The following is a 22,161-nucleotide window of genomic DNA, read 5'->3' on the forward strand; positions in this document are numbered from 1 at the left end:
AGACATTATGTTTTAGACTTAGCCATCATGTTTTGGTAAGAAAAACATCAAAGATAATAATTTAAGACACAATGTAATGAATTCTAGGCTTAAAACTTAAAACACCATGCCAAGAACATCAAGTAGTGTGTTTTAATTGTTAATTGGTGTGTTTTAGTTGTGTCTTAAATTTCATGCCTAGAATTTATTGTATTGTATTTTAAATTGTTATGTTTGGTGTTTTTCTTCCCAAAACAACCCAAAACATCATGCCTAAGACCAAAACATGATGTCTACATGTCAATTCCTATACCTTCTCACACTTCTCACGAAAAAGGACCTTTTTTACATGAACCTCACCCTATCTATATATATATATATATATATATATATATATATATATAGGGGATGGTTCAAATGAAAACCACTTTTATTGTGAAAACTCGAAAACTAACTAAAAAAAGCCTAAAAAACACACAAATTTTTTTTTTCAATTTTTTTTTATAAAATCGCTAGTTTTTATATATAAAAAAAACTTTTTTTCAAAAAAAAAAAAAAATTTGTGTAGTGCACATGTGTAATAATACACATGTGTAGTACACATACATATGTGCAGTATTACACATGTGCACTACACAAAAAAAATTTTTTTTTTTTGAAAATTTTTTTTATATTAAAAAACCTGCGAAATTTTGATTGCAAAAAAAAAAATTAAAAAAAAAAATTTTGTATTTTTTTTTTGGCTTTTTTAATTAGTTTTCGAGTTTTCACAATAACTAGTGGTTTTCATTTGAACCTTCCCCTATATATATATATATATATATATATATATATAGGGGAAGGTTCAAATGAAAACCACTAGTTAGGAACCACCCTTTATTGCGAAACCAGTGTGAACACAACCAAAAATACCTAAAAAATCTAAAAAACACACAATATTTTTTTTATAAAAATCGCTACTTTTCGTTAATAAAAAAATTAAAAAAATTGGATACTAAAAGTAGCGATTTTATAAAAAAAAAATATAAAAAAATTGTGTGTTTTTTAGATTTTTTTTAGGTTTTTTGAGGGTTTAGCTTTATAGTTTAGGTTTTAGCATTTAGCTTAGGTGGGGGGGGGGGGTAGTTTTTAGCATTTAGCTTGGGGGGAGGGAGTTTAGGTTTTTTTTAGGGGGGGGGTTAGGTTTTTTTTAGGTTTTTGGTGGTGTAGTGGGTTTATTTTGTTGTATTCACATTGGTTCTCGCGTTTTTCGCAATAAAGGTGGTTCTCGCATGAACCCCACCATATATATATATATATATATATATATATATATATATAGAGAGAGAGAGAGAGAGAGAGAGAGGAGAAGGATCCGTTAGGAACCACCCTTTATTGCGAGAACCAAAGTGAACACAACAAAAATACCTAAAAAAATCTAAAAAACACAAAAAAAAAATATTTTTTATGTTTAAATCGCTACTTTTCGTTATTAAAAAAATTTAAAATTTAAAAAAAGTTTTTTTTTTTGCTACTAAAAGTAGCGATTTAAACATAAAAATATTAAAAAAAATGTGTGTGTTTTTTAGATTTTTTAGGTTTTTTGTGGGTTTAGTTTTTAGCATTTAGCTTGGGGGGGTTAGGTTTTTTTTAGGTTTTTGGTGGTTTTGTGGGTTTATTTTGTTGTGTTCACATTGGTTCTCGTTGTTCTCACAATAAAGGTGGTTCTCACATGAACCCTACCATATATATATATATATATATATATATATATATATATATATATATATATATATATATATATATATATATATATATATATATATATATAGGGTCGGGATTTGGAGAAAACGGTAGAAAGTGTGAGAACGGTGAGAACGCTTATCGATCGTCCGATTAAAACAATCTATGGACTAGATTGGCGCGGTGGCGTTTTCGTAAATAACATCAATTTTCTTACGTGGACGCGCATCATTAAGGGTAAAAGCGTCTTTACACCTCTATACCAAAACGCCATAATGATGAATAAAACGCCCATACGAACCAAATCACATCGCTATATAAACAAAAAACATCCAAGACATAAAAACACATCCCCCAGAACCTGAAACGCCATATTTTCTACTATATACCATTCAACTTACAAACGCCAATTCCCAAAACATCAAACACAACTACTCAAAAACGCCATATTTTCTACTATATACCATTCATCTTAGAAAACGCCAAAAACACTCAAACATCAAAAAGATTCCAAAAGATCGACGTTTCTTTCAGATACACTATTTCCTCAGTAAAACGCCAAAAACGCCAAAGTGTCGAATAATGCATTCTTCCATGAGGTGCCGTGACTCAAATAACATTTTGCTGCATGAAATGGACAAATCATAAACAAAAAGATGATGGGGTCAAACTTATGTCATTTTCTGTGTTTTGTTCTTGATGAATATTTAAATGGCATGAAAAGACGAATGACACTACTGAGTTGTTTGAAGATACATTTAAAAAAAAAAAACTCATGTCATTTTGACTTTCCAAACGGCCACAAAAACACAAGCATGGCTAAGGGGCTGTTTGGTAGCCTCTTAATGACCATTCAGATGCTACCTCTTAATGGTTTAAAACCTCTGAATGAATAAGATGTAACCTCAAGTCTGAATGGTTAAGAGGTAACCTCTGAATGGTAAATCATCACATGTCACATTCTTCTACCTTCTCATTGGTAAAATTCTTAATGGTTCCATTAAGAGGTAGGCTCTTAATGACCATTCAGAGGCTACCAAACAGCCCCTAAGCCAAACCACCAGTGAACATGATTCAAAGAAGAAAGAGATTGATGACAGTGAAGATTTGGAAGATTAATTGTTTTTTTTTTAATTTTCTTTTTCTGTTGTTTGCTATGTATTTTTCAATTTAGAATAAAAAAAATACATTATCTTAATTAAACGCCAAACAGTCATAATGCATATGAAAACGCCATAAATGGAGTAAAAAACGCCAAAAACTCCAAAACTATAATGAAAGTAACTTACAGAAGTATTAATTAAAAAAAGCTAAAAATGGAAAAAAAAAACGCCAAAAACTATTAAAACCCATTCAAAAACGCCAAAGCTGAAAAAGCTGAACAAAAAAACAGTAAAACTGAAAAGACGACTACTTTATTAATATCATTTATTAGAGACTTCTCTGCACAAACAACTTATCACAAAACCAGAAACAAACGCCATATTCCCTAGAAACCATTCACTTTAAAACGCCAAAAAAAAATACTTAAAAAAGCCACAGAGTCAGAACCTCGATTCTGCTATATTGAGTATTGATCTGAATGAAGTTTCACTGAATGGATTCTTCTCTGAGTTGGGTATCTCTATAATCTTTTGCTGAATGAGATGAACAAATATTCAAGACAAAGAGACTGCTGACACTGATATGACATCATGCCACTTTGTTCTTGATGGATATATGGATGGCATGAAGGGATCAATACATTAAAGCAGGCGTTGATCTTCAACATGTCATCAAACAAAGTATATAACCACCCACCATAAAGGATGCCACAAAAAATAAGCATTTTCTAAAGACGGTCGTTATGTAGGAAAATAAGGATCTATATAAGGCATTCAAAAACAGGTTCAAAACGCCAAAAAGGTTAAAGTAGAAGAGGCTGATGACAGTGAAGATTTGAATGAGAAATTAGATTGTACTTTTTAATTTTTTTTCATTATCTATTGTTTGTTATGTAATTCTGTGTTGTTTATCATCTAATTCTCTGCTATTTAAAAAAAAAGAGTATAAAACGTCAAAATCTACAAACACCAAAACGCCTGATAGTGTGAGAACGAATGCTAGCAAAGTACGAGGTTGCTATAAAAAACGCCAAAAACGCAAACAAAGTATTACTGGAAAAATCAACACTAATTGACAGATGAAAATTGAACGAAACAGTGAAATAAAGAGACGGTATCATTTATTGCCAAAAACATTAAAGTTATATTAATACCACTACATGGAAAATTGAAACTTATTTATCTTTTCAAAACGCCATAATTGCCTGTCACATTATAGGCCTGTATCCTAGATGGCAAAACACTTGATATAATAAAATCAAAGAAAATTACTGATTTTTTTAAATCTATAAAAACGCCAAAACAAATACTTAAAACGCCAAAATATTTACTATAGTTCTGATCTAAAAACAATAAAAACGTCGCGTATTTAATAAACGCCAAAAAGATGGAAAGATGAAGGGACACGCGTTAATAAAAAAGAAATATGAAAGGACAAAAAAGTCCCCCCGCCTTTCTCTAAGCGGCGTGACACGTGTTAGGCCAGGAAGCGTTCTCACCGTTCTCACACTTTCTACCGTTTTCTCCTGATCCTGTTTATATATATATATATATATATATATATATATATATATAGGGTTGGGTTCATTTGTGAGCAAACCCCTTGATTATGAACACTTGTGAACTAATCCTAGCCCTTGATTATCAATACACAAGTGTAAATACAAGTGTAAATCAATGGCCATGATTTGATAATAAAAATACACTAGTGTATTTTAAAATTTGATTATGTAAATCAATGGCCAGGATTTGTTCACTCAGTTCACAAATATACTAGTGTTCACTCAAGAACCCCACCATATATATATATATATATATATAGGAGCAGGATTTGGAGAAAACGCCTAATAGTGTGAAAATGATAAGAATGATTTTGGTGTTGACTTGTGGCATTGGTGCTAACTTACACCAAGGATAATATTGTCAAAAAGATCATTCACATGCAAGTCGAGTGTTTTATTATCTTTCCAACGAGTATACTATTGTTATACTCTTAAAATAAAAAATGGCATGAACCGAGTATTTTTATGAAGTTTTCAGAAAATGCCATAGAAAATGTCCAAATAAACACGCCATCAAAACACATAGTTCAGAAAAACGCCACGAAATACCCAGTTCAAAACGCCATAAAACACCAGGTTCAAAAAACACCATGAAAAAACCCAGTTGAAAACGCCATAAAAACCAAATTAAGAAAAACGCCATAAAAAACCTAATTGAAAGCACCATAAAAACACCCAGTTCAGACAAACACCATGAAAAACCCAGTTGAAAACGTCATAAAAAATACAGTTCATTTTTTTCGAAAAGTATATCAATAGTATACTCGTTGAAAAGATAAAAAAACGTTGCATTTTATGGTGTAATTTAAAAAAAAATAATAAAGTATAAAAATGTTATGAACGTTTAAATATTATGGGAGAAATGGCATGTGATTAGCATGTGCACCTTAGTTAGGATCCTACCATTTTACCCCTCCTAATAGTTCTAAGGGTCCTAGTATTCACAAAAATGTCACCACATCAATCTCAGCCACAAAAATCGTTCTCACGGATTTTACACTTTTGAGTGTTTTCTCCATAACCCAATTCTATATGTATATACATACCCAATGAATATTGTTAGAAATGATAGTGACAATGGCTTAAAGAGAAAGAAATAGAAATGATATTGACAATGACTTAACAAAGAGAAAGGGGAGAGAGAAAATAAAGGGTTAAGAAAAATCAGAAAGGTCAAATAAAGAAAGACATACAATTTGCATGAGCCTCTTCCCTTCCTTTTTTCACGCAACCATCCACGTGACTCCTCTAAACTTGCCTATAAAAATTTGGAACAAATTTTTCGAACATGTATCGCTACCTCTCGATTCCCTAAAATATTTCACCATTTTCAGGCAACTCTGAATTCCTCCATCCATTTGCCATGTAACGAACCATCCGCCGACACGCAAGCATGTATACTCCGGCTAGGGTTGTCCAAAAAGCTCACAGCTTGGAGCTAGCTCAAAACTCGCTCAGATTTAGCTTAGAAAAAGCTCACTCGATATGGCTCGGTTTGAAACTGAGTCGAACCGGCTGGACTCGATTGGAAAGTGAGCCTAGCTCGGCTCGATTCTTAACGAGTAGGATTTGCTTGGTTTAGCTCACTTGTTAGCTTGGCTCGGTTTAGCTCGAATTATTTTACTATTAATATATTTTATTTTTATATTCATATAATATATTACAAAACAACTAGTTATTTTTCGCATGTTGTTTTAGTGCAATTGCATAATTGGGGGTTGATTACCATACTAATGAACTTACATTGTATTTCATTGAAATTTGAAACTTGTCTTGTGTTTGGATAAACTTGATTTTGGTTTGTAATATATTAGGTTGAACTTATTTTGGATATGTTCTTTTGAACTATTTAAAAATATTTTTTACTATTTAATTTTTGAAGCTATGTATTTAATGTTATCTTTAAAATCGAGCCAAACAAGCCAAGCCGAGCTTGAACTTAGATTTTCAGCTCGGTTTCAATTCTGAGCCGAGCCCAAGCTTGCCCTGGGTCGACTTTGTTTATAATCGAGCCCTACTTGTATCATAGCGAAATATGATATATAGCCGATTTACATGAATTGTTGACAATGATAAGGTTACACTATTGTTGATAGAATAAAGAACTTATTTCTAAGGTTTAACATTATATCGGTTCGAAAATTACCCGAAATTCTAGACTCCAAGCGCCATTCATTGAGGTCATCTCTTAACACGTAGAGGGAAATTCTTATTAGCCTACATGCCCTTGTTTCTGAATTTACGAACATGTCCATCACCATCACGTAACCATCCATGGTGTGTATAGAGGTAGAATCGGGCTGACCATAAAATTCTCATCACCAGGCTATAGTTCAGGTAATGATGTGTGGTTTTCTAAGGAAGGCTGCATGTATACATAAATCGTGAGTCGGGCTCTTAATAATAAAAGGAAGCAATTTGGTCGAAAAATCAAATGAAGAACCATTCTCCAGGGATCAAGGATTTCATTCGGTGTTAGCTGGTCAACTAAATTGGCCATGAGTAGTTGATATTTAATGGCTAGAAGATGAGACAAGTGCCTCCAAAGGCTAACAGGATTACCTAGAAAATTAACAAACTCCAAAATATAATGACGGTCATTCCCATGTATTCGTAAACTCTAACAAACCTTCTTATCAGACAAAAATTTAACACATTCCCATCAGCTAAAACAAGCATCTTGGGAAACTCACTGATGTGGACCTTCGATCAGGTCCACGTATAAACACCTTGGATCAATTTTATGAGCCACCTCATGTAAGTTTTTCTCAATTTTATGTGATCGTTTTACTTCTTGATACAAATGTTTTATGAGCCACCTCATTTTTATAGTAACAAAATGTTAGTGGTTTATGTAATTAAACTTATGTGTAATGTTTTGATTTAGCCCCAAAATAAGTCTCTTGCTTCGTTTGGTGTTAAAAGTATTGCATGTGTATATTAATTTATGTTGTTTAAATTTATTTGTTGGACACTATGAACCGTAATAGTATTTAAAATATATTTGGATGCATGCAGGTGCATGATTTTGTTGTACATCCACCAAAAGGATCCTCTTGTCAAGTAGTTCAATGGCTGGTCATGGATATATTCAAGACAAAGTATGCCTCATGATAGTTGCGCTTGAAGAACTAAATGCCAACTGCAAGATGTTTCTATAAGGATCCTAGAAAATATTGCAATTAGTTTCTATTTTTTCACTTACTAATTACACTCTTATATTAGTTATAGGAGACCGGTTTCTCAAACTCGTGATATGCATCCTAGGAGACCTTATGTCTTTTTAAGAGTTGTACGATGGAAAAGTTTGAACAAGCTTTTTTAGATACCATGCCTCTTGTTGTTTTGAGGGTACTAGTTATTTATTAGAGGTTCATTTAATATTTAATATACGTAACATTTTCAGTAACATATCACTTATTTTGTAGAAATGGATCTAAGAGAGGATGATAAAAAGGCAATGTCGTAGGCTAATCAAAAAACAAGTATTTTAATGACTTGAATACATATATGAGTACGTGTAAGTAGATCGTCTCCACAGGGAATACGTGGTTAGTGTTTAACTAGATGGTCAAATTAACTAACTACTAATCTTGATTTGGGGGTTTTGATTGATTTGAAAGAAAATAGTGAAATGAATTGAGAAAGGTGTTATCATATTTAAGAAAAGCAACCCCCTCCAGAATTCAAGATGTATGTTTACACAAAACTCAGTTTAATCACAAGAACACTACATAGACATGCCCTTAGAATACTACTTAGGTGAAATAACAATTAGAGACAATTTTTAATCCTAATCGTAACAATCCAATTGCCCACTTGAATATATTAACCTCCTACCTAATTACCAACCCGCTAACGATGCAAGAAATCGCAAATATGTTTGATAAAAGACAAGTAATTCAAACATAAACAACTGTTTTAAATCAACCAAACACAAGTGGTCAAGATGTACCAGTTCATAATGTAATAAAAACTGAATTCTAGTGCAAACCTAACAATTGTTCAACCAGAGGAAGTCACGAGAGGTTTAGCCGCGCATGTTCGTCATCACAAGTTCAATCTTCGTTCTTGATTGATCTTGTACGAACCAACACAAAGAATACTTGATTTCTGGGTGAAAATCACACTTGGGGGCTCTTGAATACGCCTGGGATTTAATGAATGCGGATTAGCTTGATCCCCAAGCTTAACTCGGTCGTAACCTAATTTTTCCTATTTTGGTCTCCCTCGTGTATCATGTGGGGTCTTGTCACATCCCAACCGATGGCGGAAACATCGGAGTGAGACGAAAACGAGATTGTAAGAGACTTCATAACACTATTTGTGATAATATTTAATAAAATCAAAATTTCATTTCATTGCTAAAATTCAAGTACATCGTTTTGAAGCAAATACAACAACTTAATCAAAGAACAAAATACAACATAAGTACTAAAAATTTAACGGTGTGTTTCTAGTCTTCCCACTAGATTTCATTCATCATCATCAATTTCTTGGAATACGTGTTAAAGTATAGATCAATACATAAAGTATTGGTGAGCATACAAGTTTAAGTACTATCATAAGTATAAGAGTTTAAACGAATCCACATGGAAAAATTTGGATACCAAGAACCTAACATGGCAATACTATCATGCAACTATAATTGTCAACCCAGAGATTCACGCTAGCGTAATCCTATCATGGCAATGATAAGACCGTTTTGTTTACTTAACATAACCTCAAGAGTACGGGCGGTGAGTTAATCCTATAGCGTTATACATGTTAAGGGAGGCTCGTACGAATTTAATGACAAGAATAAAGCAACAAGTATCATGTATGAGTTCAAGTATATCGTATCAAGCATGTATATTGGATTGTTTATTTGTAAGCATGTTTATAAGTGTATGTGTGTGTTTTTGATAAGTTACACGTATTGCACCCAAAAGTGTTAAAATAAAAAGGGGTGGAATACACTCACGGTTTTGCAAAGCTTTCCGAATTAAACCGCAAATTTAATAGTTGTTGGGGAGGGAACACCGAAGTTACCCTACAAGGGGAAAACAGAGGTGTATGAGTATTCAGATTTGGTGGAAGATTCGGATTCGGAATTAAGTATATAAAAGTATAACTACACGAAAGTATATCTTGTCTAAATACTCGTTTTGACACTAAGTTCTTAAGTGATTTCATGGGTCCTAATTTGCCCATTAGAATCAAAACCAAGGAGTTGAGAACAAAGACAAAGTAACCTACGTTCACGACATATAACCATAATCATATATTATATATTATATAGTATAAGTTAATATTTGTCCATCATATAATATTTTAGAATCCATGTAAGTCTAGCATGGAGGTATGGATACCTCATTGTATGATTCACCAAAGCACAAAGTTATCAACATAGTTGATAACCCGGTTGGTCATGAATAAAATAAAATACAACTAATCTACTAACATACTAAGTAGCCAAATAAGAACAACCCGGACGTGTCATACCCAACATGGCAAATGTTGGAGACGAGACGGGGTTAACTTACTTTAGGACTAGGAAACTACTTAGTTGAATCTTGATAAAACATTAAGTGAGGTGGTGTAATGAGTTTGGATAGCCAAGGCTTCCATGTTTCACACCTTTACCAAAACACAAGTCTCACCATATTGAAGATGGTGAGCTTGGATGGTTTTATCACTTGTAGGTCACCTAAAACCTTAGTTAAAACATAAAGTTTAGAGGGTGTTTGCACATCTAAACTCATAAGGATCAACCTCTAACAAGTACCATAACCATGGATGGGTTTAGAAACAAGTAGGCACAAGATTCATGTAAGAAAGTATGAGCTTTATAAAAGTTTCAATGTAATCTTCCAAAACAGAAAGCTTGGACCTCAAAATGGTGATGTTCCACCTTAGTTTACCATGGTAAACTTGTGGAAATACTGCTAGAGGTGTTCCAAGCTTTGTAGTGGAAGAAAAGGTGAAGAAAAGATGAAGAAAAGTGAGATTAAGCTCACTTTTGCACTTAGAGGATTTTGCCTCAAACTTGGATTTCCAGCTGAAATGAGAGTACTTTGAGAGTGTAAGTGGGTTGGGAAAGTGAAAATGGGAGGATGGAGGCTTGCTTATATAGAGATGAGTTAGTGTTTTGTGTTTATGGAGGTTGCATGTTGATTGGGAAAGAAATGGGTGAATGGAAGTTGGCCAATCTGCAGCAAGGAAACAACTCGTTGTAGATTATGGGCCTTGGTGTCACGCGACGCAAAAGGGAAAAGGGAGTCGCGCGACGTGGCGCCCTTTTGTTCCGTCCGAGTGTAACACCCAAAAATATTAAATTATATATATGTGTATACATGTATAATTAATTATATCGATAATAAATATACGAAAATAAAACTAGGGATATTTAACCTAGTTAAACCTTAAAACTAGAGGGCCCAAATTGGACATAATTGAAATTTGTTTTTAAAACAAGTGATAAGCTCAAAACACACACTTGTGTATGAGTGTGTGTTTTCTCCTGATCGACCAAAATAGAGCAAACAGAGCTCTCCCTCTTAAACCCTAAATTCATCAAATCCTCTAAAAATCAAAGAAGGAAATCGATTTGGAATCAATTCCAAGCTAAATTCGTGATCGCTATAGTTAGGAGATCACAAGGTATGTTCAATTTTAATCTTTGGTGATGTTTTGATTTGTTATGAACTCTTATAATTTAAATTCTTGAAAGAATGATTGATGTTCTAGCAAAATTATGATGATTACAAGTCTAAGAACAAGCCTTAGATAAGAATTTAATGAATTCATGTCATAAACTAGTAATTTCAAGAATTATCATATATGTGTTATATGGGTTTTGTGAATGAAATGATGAACACTTGAATTATAAGGATGAATTAGTAGTTATTTGATTGTTATGATAAAATTCTACATGTTCTTTATGCTTATGAGACATATGATTTAGAATATGATGATTTAACATGGTTAAGTTATTAATAATGAACTTGATTATGTTAGTATAATAATCCCGCCCATAAGATGTTCGACAAAATGTCTAAATGATCTTGAAATATTGAGAAATACGAAAGAATCACTTAATTGATTATTAGACGCGTTGTATGTTGAATATTGAAACATGAGTTCTAAGCGATATACTCGAATTGAATTCTATTGGCAATTTGGGCGGATCATCGAGTGGTCAGCGCGGAACGGATAACCGCTTAAAAGAAAAGCTTTAAAGGTACATGGCTATATGCTTCGTAGATTTTCGTTATTATTTTACGTTCATTTATATTGAATGATAAAGGTATCATTATTAAGTTCGGTTGATACTAAAACGGTGGATTTCGTATAGACAAACCGAACGGATTAATTAAGAGTTTAACGTTACGTTAGAAAGAAAAAGTGATGGATTTCACTATAACAGTCAAACGGGTCAAAATGACTCAAATGACGAATGTTTGGTGATATAAAGCATTGGATGTCGCTAACAAAACCAAACGGGTCAAAATAACCATAGTAATGAAACTTTGGTGAAATAAAGTGATGGATGTCGCTAAGAAAGCTAAACGTGTCAAATGGATGTCTTGATGCAAACCGGGAAGGTTGCACGATTAAAGACTTCGAAATGACGCCCGGATTTTGAAATAATAGTCATTATAGTCGTTAGCCGAGAAAGGGTAACACTGAATATAAGTCATAAACTCAGGTGTGAGTATGACTAAAAGATGCGCGAACTCCAAATAAAGCATTCGTGTTAAGTTTGTTTAACTAGTTATAGTTGAACGGGTCGAATAAATGACACACATATAAATAACGGCGCATAAACTTCACGGGTAACGTCCCAAAAATTTAGAAATGATCATATAGATCAATCTCATACAAAAATGAAAGTAATAAGCCAAGTTTGTGGTTTAAAAATCTAAACGGGTCAAAATAACTTGAAAGTAATATAAGCCGAGAGCTTAAATTTAAGAATTTTTTTAATTCAGATGTCGGTTTTTGATTCCAAATTATAGAGGATCAAATTGCGATCACGTAGGAAGAAACGTGACGTAAATCGGATCAAAATAAAACAAGTTATGGTTGTTTTAGTAAAAACTAGCTTGGCTGGGAATATGCAGGTTTAAAAACAAAACTTTCTGTCGAAACACCACTCTCACGCCCCGCGATGGGGATTTAATTGTTTGGTCGCGGCCAGCGACTGGGCTCGCGTCAAGCGACAACCCATTTCCATACCGTCGCGTCACTCGACGGGTTAAAATGTCTGCATTTTGTTGTTGTTGATCAGTGTGGCCTTATGAACTCATATAACTATGTTTTAAACTCTCATAACTAAAAATTTTGAGTGTTTTGACTATAGGTAACCAACACGAATATGCGGGTGAAGATCAAGCTGATGAGAGAACCGAACACGCACACGAATGAAACTTCTACAATTAAATTATGTCTTTCGTTACTAAATACTTTGGTGTTGTTTGCAAAAACTTAAGTAGCACTTTATAAACATCTTTTGAATGTTTAAACTTTTGTAAATATAGTTTGTATAGTTTGAACTCTATGTTAAGACGTAACACCGATGTTTTTGAAAATTGGCATTTTGATATAGAAATGCACAAGATATTATATAAAATATTCAACGTTTGTAAGGGTCTTACACCGAGTTTCATTATTCAGACTTTGGCCCCTGAACTTTGATTCTTTTATCATTTTATGCAATAATTTGGTAATTTAACATGTTTTCAAGTATGGAATGCGCATGTAAGTATAATTCGAGTATCGTGAATGTATGTATAAATAATCTCACGTATAACAAGTGTCGGTTTGTAAGTAAACCATATTTAATGATTGATTGTAAGTAAGTATGGGTGAGAGTTGGCTACAAAGTCCATTTTTCCTACAAAGTGTAAAAAGTCATAAAACACCATAATGTTAACAATAAAACACACTCAAAACCCACCAATAACAAAGTGAAGATTACTAAAACGGCATATTTGTGGGTTTTGTGTTGTGTTTTGGATGATAAGGCTTTGATTATCGAATGACTAACATTAGTGTGTTTTATGTTGATTATCATGTTGTGTTTTATATGCATAGTTATACGATGGTGTGTTTGAAGTTTTTATGGACTGTTAGGGTTTGGATATTGTGTTTTAATGATTTCTACTCTGTTATTTGTGGGTTTTGAGTGTGTTTTATGGCTGAAATTGTGGTGTTTTATGACTTTGTACACTTTGTAGGAAAAATAGACTTTGTAGCTGAACCCCACCATGTAAGTATAACATGTATGTATAAAATATGAATTTCATTATGATCGAAGTCTCGGATTACAAAGTTGGAAATGAATACAAATACAAGTTTCCATAAATAGAAATACAATTACACTTTCTAAATAAGGAAAGTACAAAATGCGGAGCCTTACATGCTCTCTCTTGCGAAACGTGAGTAACCACTTTTCAAAATTTTTCCGTTTAGATCTGTGGACTTCTTCGTGTGCTCGTTTTCTCCAATTTAAGCTTCGTTTTCCACACTTTTAAGCCACAAACTCCTGCAAGACACAATACAACATGAGTACAATAAATCACACCCAAAACGACTCAATAATAAACTAAAACATATACAAAACTAATACATTTATACAGTGTTATTACCTACATTTCGATATTTTTAAACCAAACAAAAAATAAGTGTAAAAACATTGAAAAAGAACCTTTTAAAATAGACCAAAACATAAAAATATAACAACAGAAAAAGAACTCAAAACTATAAAGTCTAATAAAATATATATGGAAGAAAAATAAACAAAAAAAATCTAAAAAGATTATATATATGTGACTAGTGTAACTTTTACTAACTTTATCTTACCTTACATACAACAATAATTTAAGCACCATTACATTAAAACTCATTGATAAAGAATTATGACATAGCTAGCAAACTAAGGGTAAAGTTATCCTATAAAGTCTCTTAAATATAAGAAATATACAAAGACACAATTAATCACAAAATATAATACAATGCCAAAAAAATATAACCAAATATAGAGGAAACAAGACATAATGAGTCGCAAAAAATACACAATGACGCAAATATATAAAAGACACAATGTTAAATTAAAAGATATAATGATATAAACAAAAATTCTAAAATCATCCAAAAGTGAAAACATAAAATCTCATATTATAGAGTTCGATGAGACGATTCCAATGCCTGTTGAATGAGGTTAATCAGGGTCCTTTGATACCCTTCTTACAACTTATTTTTATTAGACTTTTTATTTAATCCTAACTCCCAAACTAAAAAAAAAGTTTTCTTTCCTTGTTTGTCTATAGAAAAAACATAATATAAATTTAATATGCTTTGTTTTGTTTTGTGTGCAATAATATGATAAAATTTTAGGGTTTAGGTTTAATATTCAAATCCTATCATGAACTTTAGTTGTACAACCTTAGCCGCATGATGTGAGCAGGGCCTTCTCCGAGAATGCTTAGGCCCTCGAGGGTCCTAATCGAGTTACAAAAACAGAGCCCGGAAACTTAGACCATTAGCTGCAAATAATCAATTCTCATCAAATGCATGCAATTTAACGCGTATAAAAACTAGACTTGACCTATGAAATGGTAATCACTTCGATGCTTATAAATCATGTGCTTATATGAATTTTGTTAATAAGGTGTAAAGATTTGTTTCAATGGATGAACATAGTAATGTGGGGCTTGCAGGTGTTGTGTAGTTGATAGAAATATCTAAAAATAAATTGAAACATCAAAACTGCAAATTTAACTATAAACCTAGAGCTAATAAACCGCTTAAACGGCCCTGCACACATTCAGTTCTCTGTGCCAATGTCCTACAAAAACAATCCCATTTAAACCGATACCTAACAACCCAATGGATGTGGACCCGTTTGCTTGTGTTTCATCTTGAACAGATAGGATGAGTTAAACTCGTAAAAAGTCGCTCAAAGTGTGTACTTTTAATGGATACCTCCTAATCGGTTTATTTAAAAAGAGAGATTTTGTTGTAATAGTATGCGTTTTTGCATAAAATTAACTAGAGTACACAAATGGTCCCTGTGGTTTACCAAAATTTTGAATTTGGATCCCTAGCTTTCTAAAAGTACATGGATGGTCCTTGTGGTTTGCACTTTGTAACGCATTAATCCCCAACCAACAAATCTAAAGGTTTTAGCATGTTTAAGTTAGGGACTAAATGCGTTACAAAGTGCAAACCACATGGACCGCCCATGTACTTTTGGAAAAAGCTGGAGACTAAATGCATTACAAAGTGCAAACCAAAAGGACCATATGTATACTTTTGGAAAGCTAGGTCACCAAATCATAAGCTCCAAAATGATGTTCGGCAATGAGGGTATGTGTGAGGGAAAAAAGCCAATAAGTTACTCCATACTAACTTTTCCAAAAAACCAATAAGTCAATAAATTGTTTCAAAAAGCTTAGCCAAACATGCCCTAAGTTTCAAATCATGGACAAACTTTGTATTGTAGATAACATCCTACAGCAATTGTTATATATCTCTTTAAATTTCTTCAAGTTCTCATTGTTTTTTTTTTCCAACGAAACCGTTGGAACCACATCAACTGGCTAAATAAATAATGCTGCGAAATCGCCTTTTTATATAGTCTGATGCCAAACATGAGAGACTTAAATACAAAAAATAGATATTATAACTTCTCTGCAAGGCACACATTTTTTATTTCTGTAACGTAAATAATAAATTATTTAATGCATGATGGTTACACATTTTAAGATACCAAAAAAAAAAATCGTCTTAGTTTATAAATATACCTCTAAAATGAGGGTACATTGGTCTTTTAAACAATAATTATGTTTTAGCCCATATCTTATTACACTTAAATGCATGAGTTTTAACACACTTATGGGTAATTAGTTACACTTTTACCCCTCTACAACAAACTTATAATTCTTATATGTATTCTTGTCATATTTTATAAACTATAATGTTTTAAAAATTCAAAAGTATTGTGACGGACCTACTCGTTTTTGTTGACGTTTCGATAGTTGTCTTGGTCAGTATTGACGTGTGGATTAAAATGTACATGTAGATGATGCCTTAGTGTACAAGCGATAGAAGCCCAAGGTAGTTAGTCATTATCCTAGAATGTTTAATAGATACAGAATGTCAAGTAATTAAATATCATCAATTTAATTCTCTCATCTAGATTACACTTTAATCCCTCATCTTTAATAAAATTTTAGATAATTAGTTAGTAGTTACATTTTATCCCTTATAAGAAAACTAACCCCTCTCACGGTTTTTAAAAAGTCATAACTTTTTTGTACGTTAATATTTTTTTAAGTTACACCATATAAACGAGTATTTTATTCTCTTTAATTTGAGTATAGTATTGTTATAGTTTTTTTAATTAAAAAAATGATATGTTACGTGATTAACAGTATCTGAGGATGAGTAATAATTGAATCGTTAACCGAAACTAAACCGAAATCAACCAAAAATTGAATTAACTTAAAAACGATTAACCGAAACCCCAATTAACCAAAAAAGGTTATCGATTTTTTGTACCCTCATTTAACCAAAATTAACTGAAATGAACCATTTATATTTTCATATATTTCCAGCTTTTATACCTTCAGTTCATTTTTTTCATATTTATACCCACATTTTTTGTATTTATACCTCAATTTCATGTATTTATACCTAAATTGCATGTATTTCTAATCAAAAGTTTTAGTCCAAGTTTGGTTTTGGCTATTAACCGAAATTAGATGAGTGAAACCAAAAGAACGTCAATCTAACTGAATAAACCAAACCGATTAACTGAAAACGGATTGGTTAATAAAATATACTAATCGATGACCTCGTTTTCGGTTAAGGATAATAATCTAACCAACCGAACAATGCACGTTGCGGCAATGTCTGTGTTTCCCGCTGCATCGCGCGCTCACTTATTGGTTATTAATCAAAATCGGTTATCGGTGAGCAAAAACTAAATCGTTAACCTAAACGAAACTGAAAACAGACGAAACTGAACCGAAATCAACCAAAAACTGGATTAACTGAAAACCGAATTAACCAAAAACCGGTTAGCAGTTTTTTGTACTCTTATTTAACCAAAATTAGCTGAACCAAACCGAATCATTCATATTTCCAAATATTTCTAACTTTTCTACCTCTAGTTCATATATTTCATATTTTATATCTCCATTTCATATATTTATACTTTCATTTCATGTATTCATACCTCAATTTCATATATGTCTAAGCAAAAGTTTTAGCCTAAGTTAGGTATTTGAAATTAACTAAAATTAATGAACCAAACCAAGAACCGTCAATCTTACTGAGTAAACTATAGTGATTAACCAAAAATCGATTAGTTAATAAAATAGACTAACCGATGACTTTGGTTTCGGCTTCAGTTGACGATAATAACTGAACCGACCGAACCATGCATAACACAATGAAATGGATTACCTGATATTTTCTTTTGATCTATATCTGTGACAATGATGCTACAATAAATATTATATGAATAAGAAAGCTACAAAAAACGAGTATCTCAACGCGATGTGTCGCTCCCGCCGCATCGCGCAGACATCCTGCTAGTATACACACACACACACACACACATATATATATATATATATAGGGGAAGGATTTGGAGAAAACACCTAATAGTGTGAAAATGGTTAGAACGATTTTGGTGTTGACTTGTGGCATTGGTGCTAACTTACACCAAGGGTAATATTGTCAAAAAGATCAGTCACATACAAGTTGAGTGTTTTATTATCTTTCCAACGAGTATACTATTGTTATACTCTTAAAATAAAAAAATGGCATGAACTGGGTATTTTTATGAAGTTTTCGGAAAATGCTATAGAAAATGTCCAAATAAACACGCCATAAAAGCACCTAGTTCAGAAAAACGCCATGAAATACCCAGTTCAAACACCAGAAGGCACCAGGTTCAGAAAAACACCATGAAGAACCCAGTTGAAAACGCCATAAAACACTAGGTTTGGAAAAATACAATGAAAACCCTGTTGAAAACGCCATAAAAAATCAAATTCAGAAAAACGCCATAAAAAACCTAATTGAAAACACCATAAAAACACACAGTTCAGAAAAACACCATGAAAAACCCAGTTGAAAACGTCATAAAAAATACAGTTCATTTTTTTCGAAAAGTATGTTAATAGTATACTCGTTGAAAAGATAAAAAAAACGTTGCATTTTATGGTATAATTTTTTAAAAAAATAATAATGTATAAAAAAGTTATGGACGTTTAAATATTATGGGAGAAATGACATGTGATTATCATGTGCACCCTTGTTGGGATCTTACCATTTTACTCCTCCTGATAGTTCTAAGGGTCCTACTATTTACAAATATGTCCCCGCATCAATCTCAGCCATAAAAATCGTTCTCACGGATTTTACACTTTTGAGTGTTTCCTCTAGAATTCAATTTTATATGTATATACATACCCAATGAATATTGTTAGAAATGATAATGACAATGAGTTAAGAGAGAGAAATAGAAATGACAATGACTTAACAGAGAGAAAAGGGGAGAGAGAGAAAATAAAGGGTTAAGAAAAGTCAGAAAAGTCAAATAAAGAAATACATACAATTTGCATGAGCCTTTTCCCTTCCTTTTTCACGCAACCATCCACGTGACTCCTCTAAACTCGCCTATAAAAATTTGGAACAACTTTTTTGAACATGTATTGCTACCTCTCGATTCCCTAAAATATTTCACCATTTTCAGGCAACTATGAGTTCCTCCACCCATTTACCATGTAACGAACCATCCGCCGACACGCAAGCATGTATACTCCGGCTAGGGTTGTCCAAAAAACTCACAGCTCGGAGCTCGCTCAAAACTCGCTCAGATTTAGCTCAGAAAAAGCTCACTCGATATGGCTCGGTTTGAAACTGAGTCGAACTGGCTAGACTCGGTTAGAAAGTGAGCCTAGCTCAGCTCGATTCGTAACGAGCAGGATTTGATCGGTTTGGTTCACTCGTTAGCTTGGCTCGGTTTAGCTCGAATTATTTTACTATTAATACATTTTATTTTTATATTCATACAATATATTACAAAACAACTGGTTATTTTTTGCATGTCGTTTTAGTGCAATTGCATATTTATGGTATATTTGGGGGTTGATTACCATGCTAATGAACTTACACTGTATTTCATTGAAATTTGAAACTTGTCTTGTGTTTGGATAAACTTGATTTTGGTTTGTAATGTATTACGTTGAACTTATTTTGGATATGTACTTTTGAACTATTTAAAAATATTTTTGACTATTTAATTTTGGAAGCTACGTATTAAATGTTATTTTTAAAATCGAGCCAAACAAGCCAAGCCGAGCTTGAACTTAGATTTTCAGCTCGGTTTCAATTCTGAGCTGAGCCCAAGCTTGCCCAGGATCGGCTTTGTTTATAATCGAGCCTTACTTGTATCATTGCGAAATATGATATATAGCCGATTTACATGAATTGTTAACAATGATAAGGTTACACTATTGTTGATAGAATAAAGACTTATTTCTAAGGTTTAATATTATATCGGTTCGAAAGTTACCCGGAATTCTAGACTCCAAACGCCATTCATTGAGGTCATCTCTTAACACGTAGAGGGAAATTCTTATTAGCCTGCATGCCCTTGTTTCTGAATTAACAAACATGTCCATCACCATCATGTAACCATCCATGGTGTGTATAGAGGTAGAATCAGGTTAAGCATAAAATTCTCATCACTAGGCTCTTGTTCGGGTAATGGTGTGTGGTCTTCTAATGAAGGTTGCATGTATACATAACTCGTGACTCGGGCTCTTAATAATAAGAGGAAGCAATTGGGTCAAAAAATAAAATGAAGAACCATTCTCCTGGGATCAAGGATTTCATTTGGTGTTAGCTGAGCAACTAAATTGGCCATGAGTAGTTGATGTTTAATGGCTAGAAGATGAGACAAGTGCCTCCAAAGGCTAATAGGATTACCTAGAAAAATAACAAACTCCAAAATATAATGACGGTCATTCCCATGTATTCATAAACTCTAACAAACCTTCTTATGGGGCAAAAATTTGACACATGCCCATCAGCTAAAACAAGCATCTTGGGAAACTCAATGATGTGGACCTTCATTCAAGTCCACGTATAAACACCTTGGATCAATTATGTGATCGTTTTACTTGTTGATACAAATGTTTTATGAGCCACCTCATGTAAGTTTTTCTCATTTTTATAGTAAAAAAATGTTAATGGTTTATGTAATTAAACTTATGTGTAATGTTTTGATTTAGCCCCAAAATAAGTCTCTTGCTTCGTTTGGTGTTAAAAAGATTGCATGCATATATTAATATGTGTTGTTTAAACTTTTTTGTTGGACACTATGAATCGTAATAGTATTTAAAATATATTTGGATGCATGCAGGCGCGTGGTTTTGTTGTACATCCACCAAAAGGATCCTCTTGTCAAGTAGTTCACCTATTCAAGACAAAGTATGCCTCATGATAGTTGGGCTTGAAGAACAAAATGCCAACCGCAAGATGTTTCTATAAGGATCCTAAAAAATATTGCAATTAGTTTGTATTTTGTCACTTACTAATTACACTCTTATATTGGTTATAGGAGACCGGTTTCTCAAACTCATAATACGCTTCCTAGGAGACCTTATGCATTTTTAAGAGTTGTAAAATGGAAAAGTTTGAACAAGCTTTTTTAGATACCATGCCTTTTGCTCTTTTGAGAGTACTAGTTATTTATTAGAGGTTCATTTTATATTTAATATACGTAACATTTTCAGTAACATATCACTTATTTTGTAGAAATGGATCCAAGAAAGGATGATAAAAAGGCAATGCCGTAGGCTAATAAAAAAAACAAGTATTTTAATGACTTAAATACATATATGAGTACGTGTAAGTAAGATCGTCTCCACAGGGAATACATGGTTAGTGTTTACCTAAATGATCAAATTAACTAACTACTAATCTTGATTTGGGGGTTTTGATTGGTTTAAAAGAAAATAGTGAAATGAATTGATAAAGGTGTTATCATATTTAAGAAAAGCAACCCCCTCCGAAATTCAAGCTATATGTTTACACAAAACTCAGTTTAATCACAAGAACACTATATAGACATGCCCTTAGAATACTACTTAGGTGATGTAACAATTAGAGACAATTTTTAATCCTAATCGTAACAATCCAATTGCCCACTTGAATATATTAACCACCTACCTAATTACCAACCCCCTAACGATGCAAGAAATTGCAAATATGTTTGATAAAAGACAAGTAATTCAAATATAAACAATTGTTTTAAATCAACTAAACACAAGTGGTCAAAATGTACCAGTTCATAATGTAATAAAAACTGTATTCTAGTGCAAACCTAACAATTGTTCAACCAGAGGAAGTCACGAGAGGTTTAGCCGCTCATGTTCGTCATCGCAAGTTCAATCTTTGTTCTTGATTGATCTTGCATGAACCAACAGAAAGAATAGTTGATTTCTGAGTGAAAATCGCACTTGGGGGATCTCAAATACACCTGGGATTTAATGAATGCGAATTAGCTTGATCCCCAAGCTTAACTAGGTCGTAACCCAATTTTTCCGATTTTGGTATCCCTCGCGTATCACGTTGTCACACCCCAACCGATGGCAGAAACATCAGAGTGAGACGAAAACGAGATTGTAAGAGACTTCATAACACTATTTGTGACAATATCTAATAAATCAAAATTTCATTTCATTTCTAAAATTCAAGTACATCGTTTCAAAGCAAATACAACAACTTAA

At 32.8% G+C, this 22,161-nt stretch overlaps 2 long non-coding RNA genes across 2 annotated transcripts; both read left to right on the plus strand.

The window, feature by feature from the left end:
* The first annotated feature begins 6,209 nt into the window (after positions 1–6,209).
* LOC110939417 lies at positions 6,210–7,694 on the plus strand. Its single transcript, XR_002592241.2, has 2 exons — positions 6,210–7,123; positions 7,385–7,694. It is a non-coding gene; the product is annotated as an uncharacterized LOC110939417 (long non-coding RNA).
* An 11,397-nt stretch (positions 7,695–19,091) lies between these two features.
* On the plus strand, positions 19,092–21,102 carry LOC110939418. Its single transcript, XR_002592242.2, has 2 exons — positions 19,092–20,583; positions 20,793–21,102. It is a non-coding gene; the product is annotated as an uncharacterized LOC110939418 (long non-coding RNA).
* The last annotated feature ends 1,059 nt before the right edge of the window (positions 21,103–22,161 follow it).

The sequence above is a fragment of the Helianthus annuus genome, chromosome 5 (genome assembly GCF_002127325.2).
Source record: "Helianthus annuus cultivar XRQ/B chromosome 5, HanXRQr2.0-SUNRISE, whole genome shotgun sequence".
NCBI lineage: Eukaryota > Viridiplantae > Streptophyta > Magnoliopsida > Asterales > Asteraceae > Helianthus > Helianthus annuus.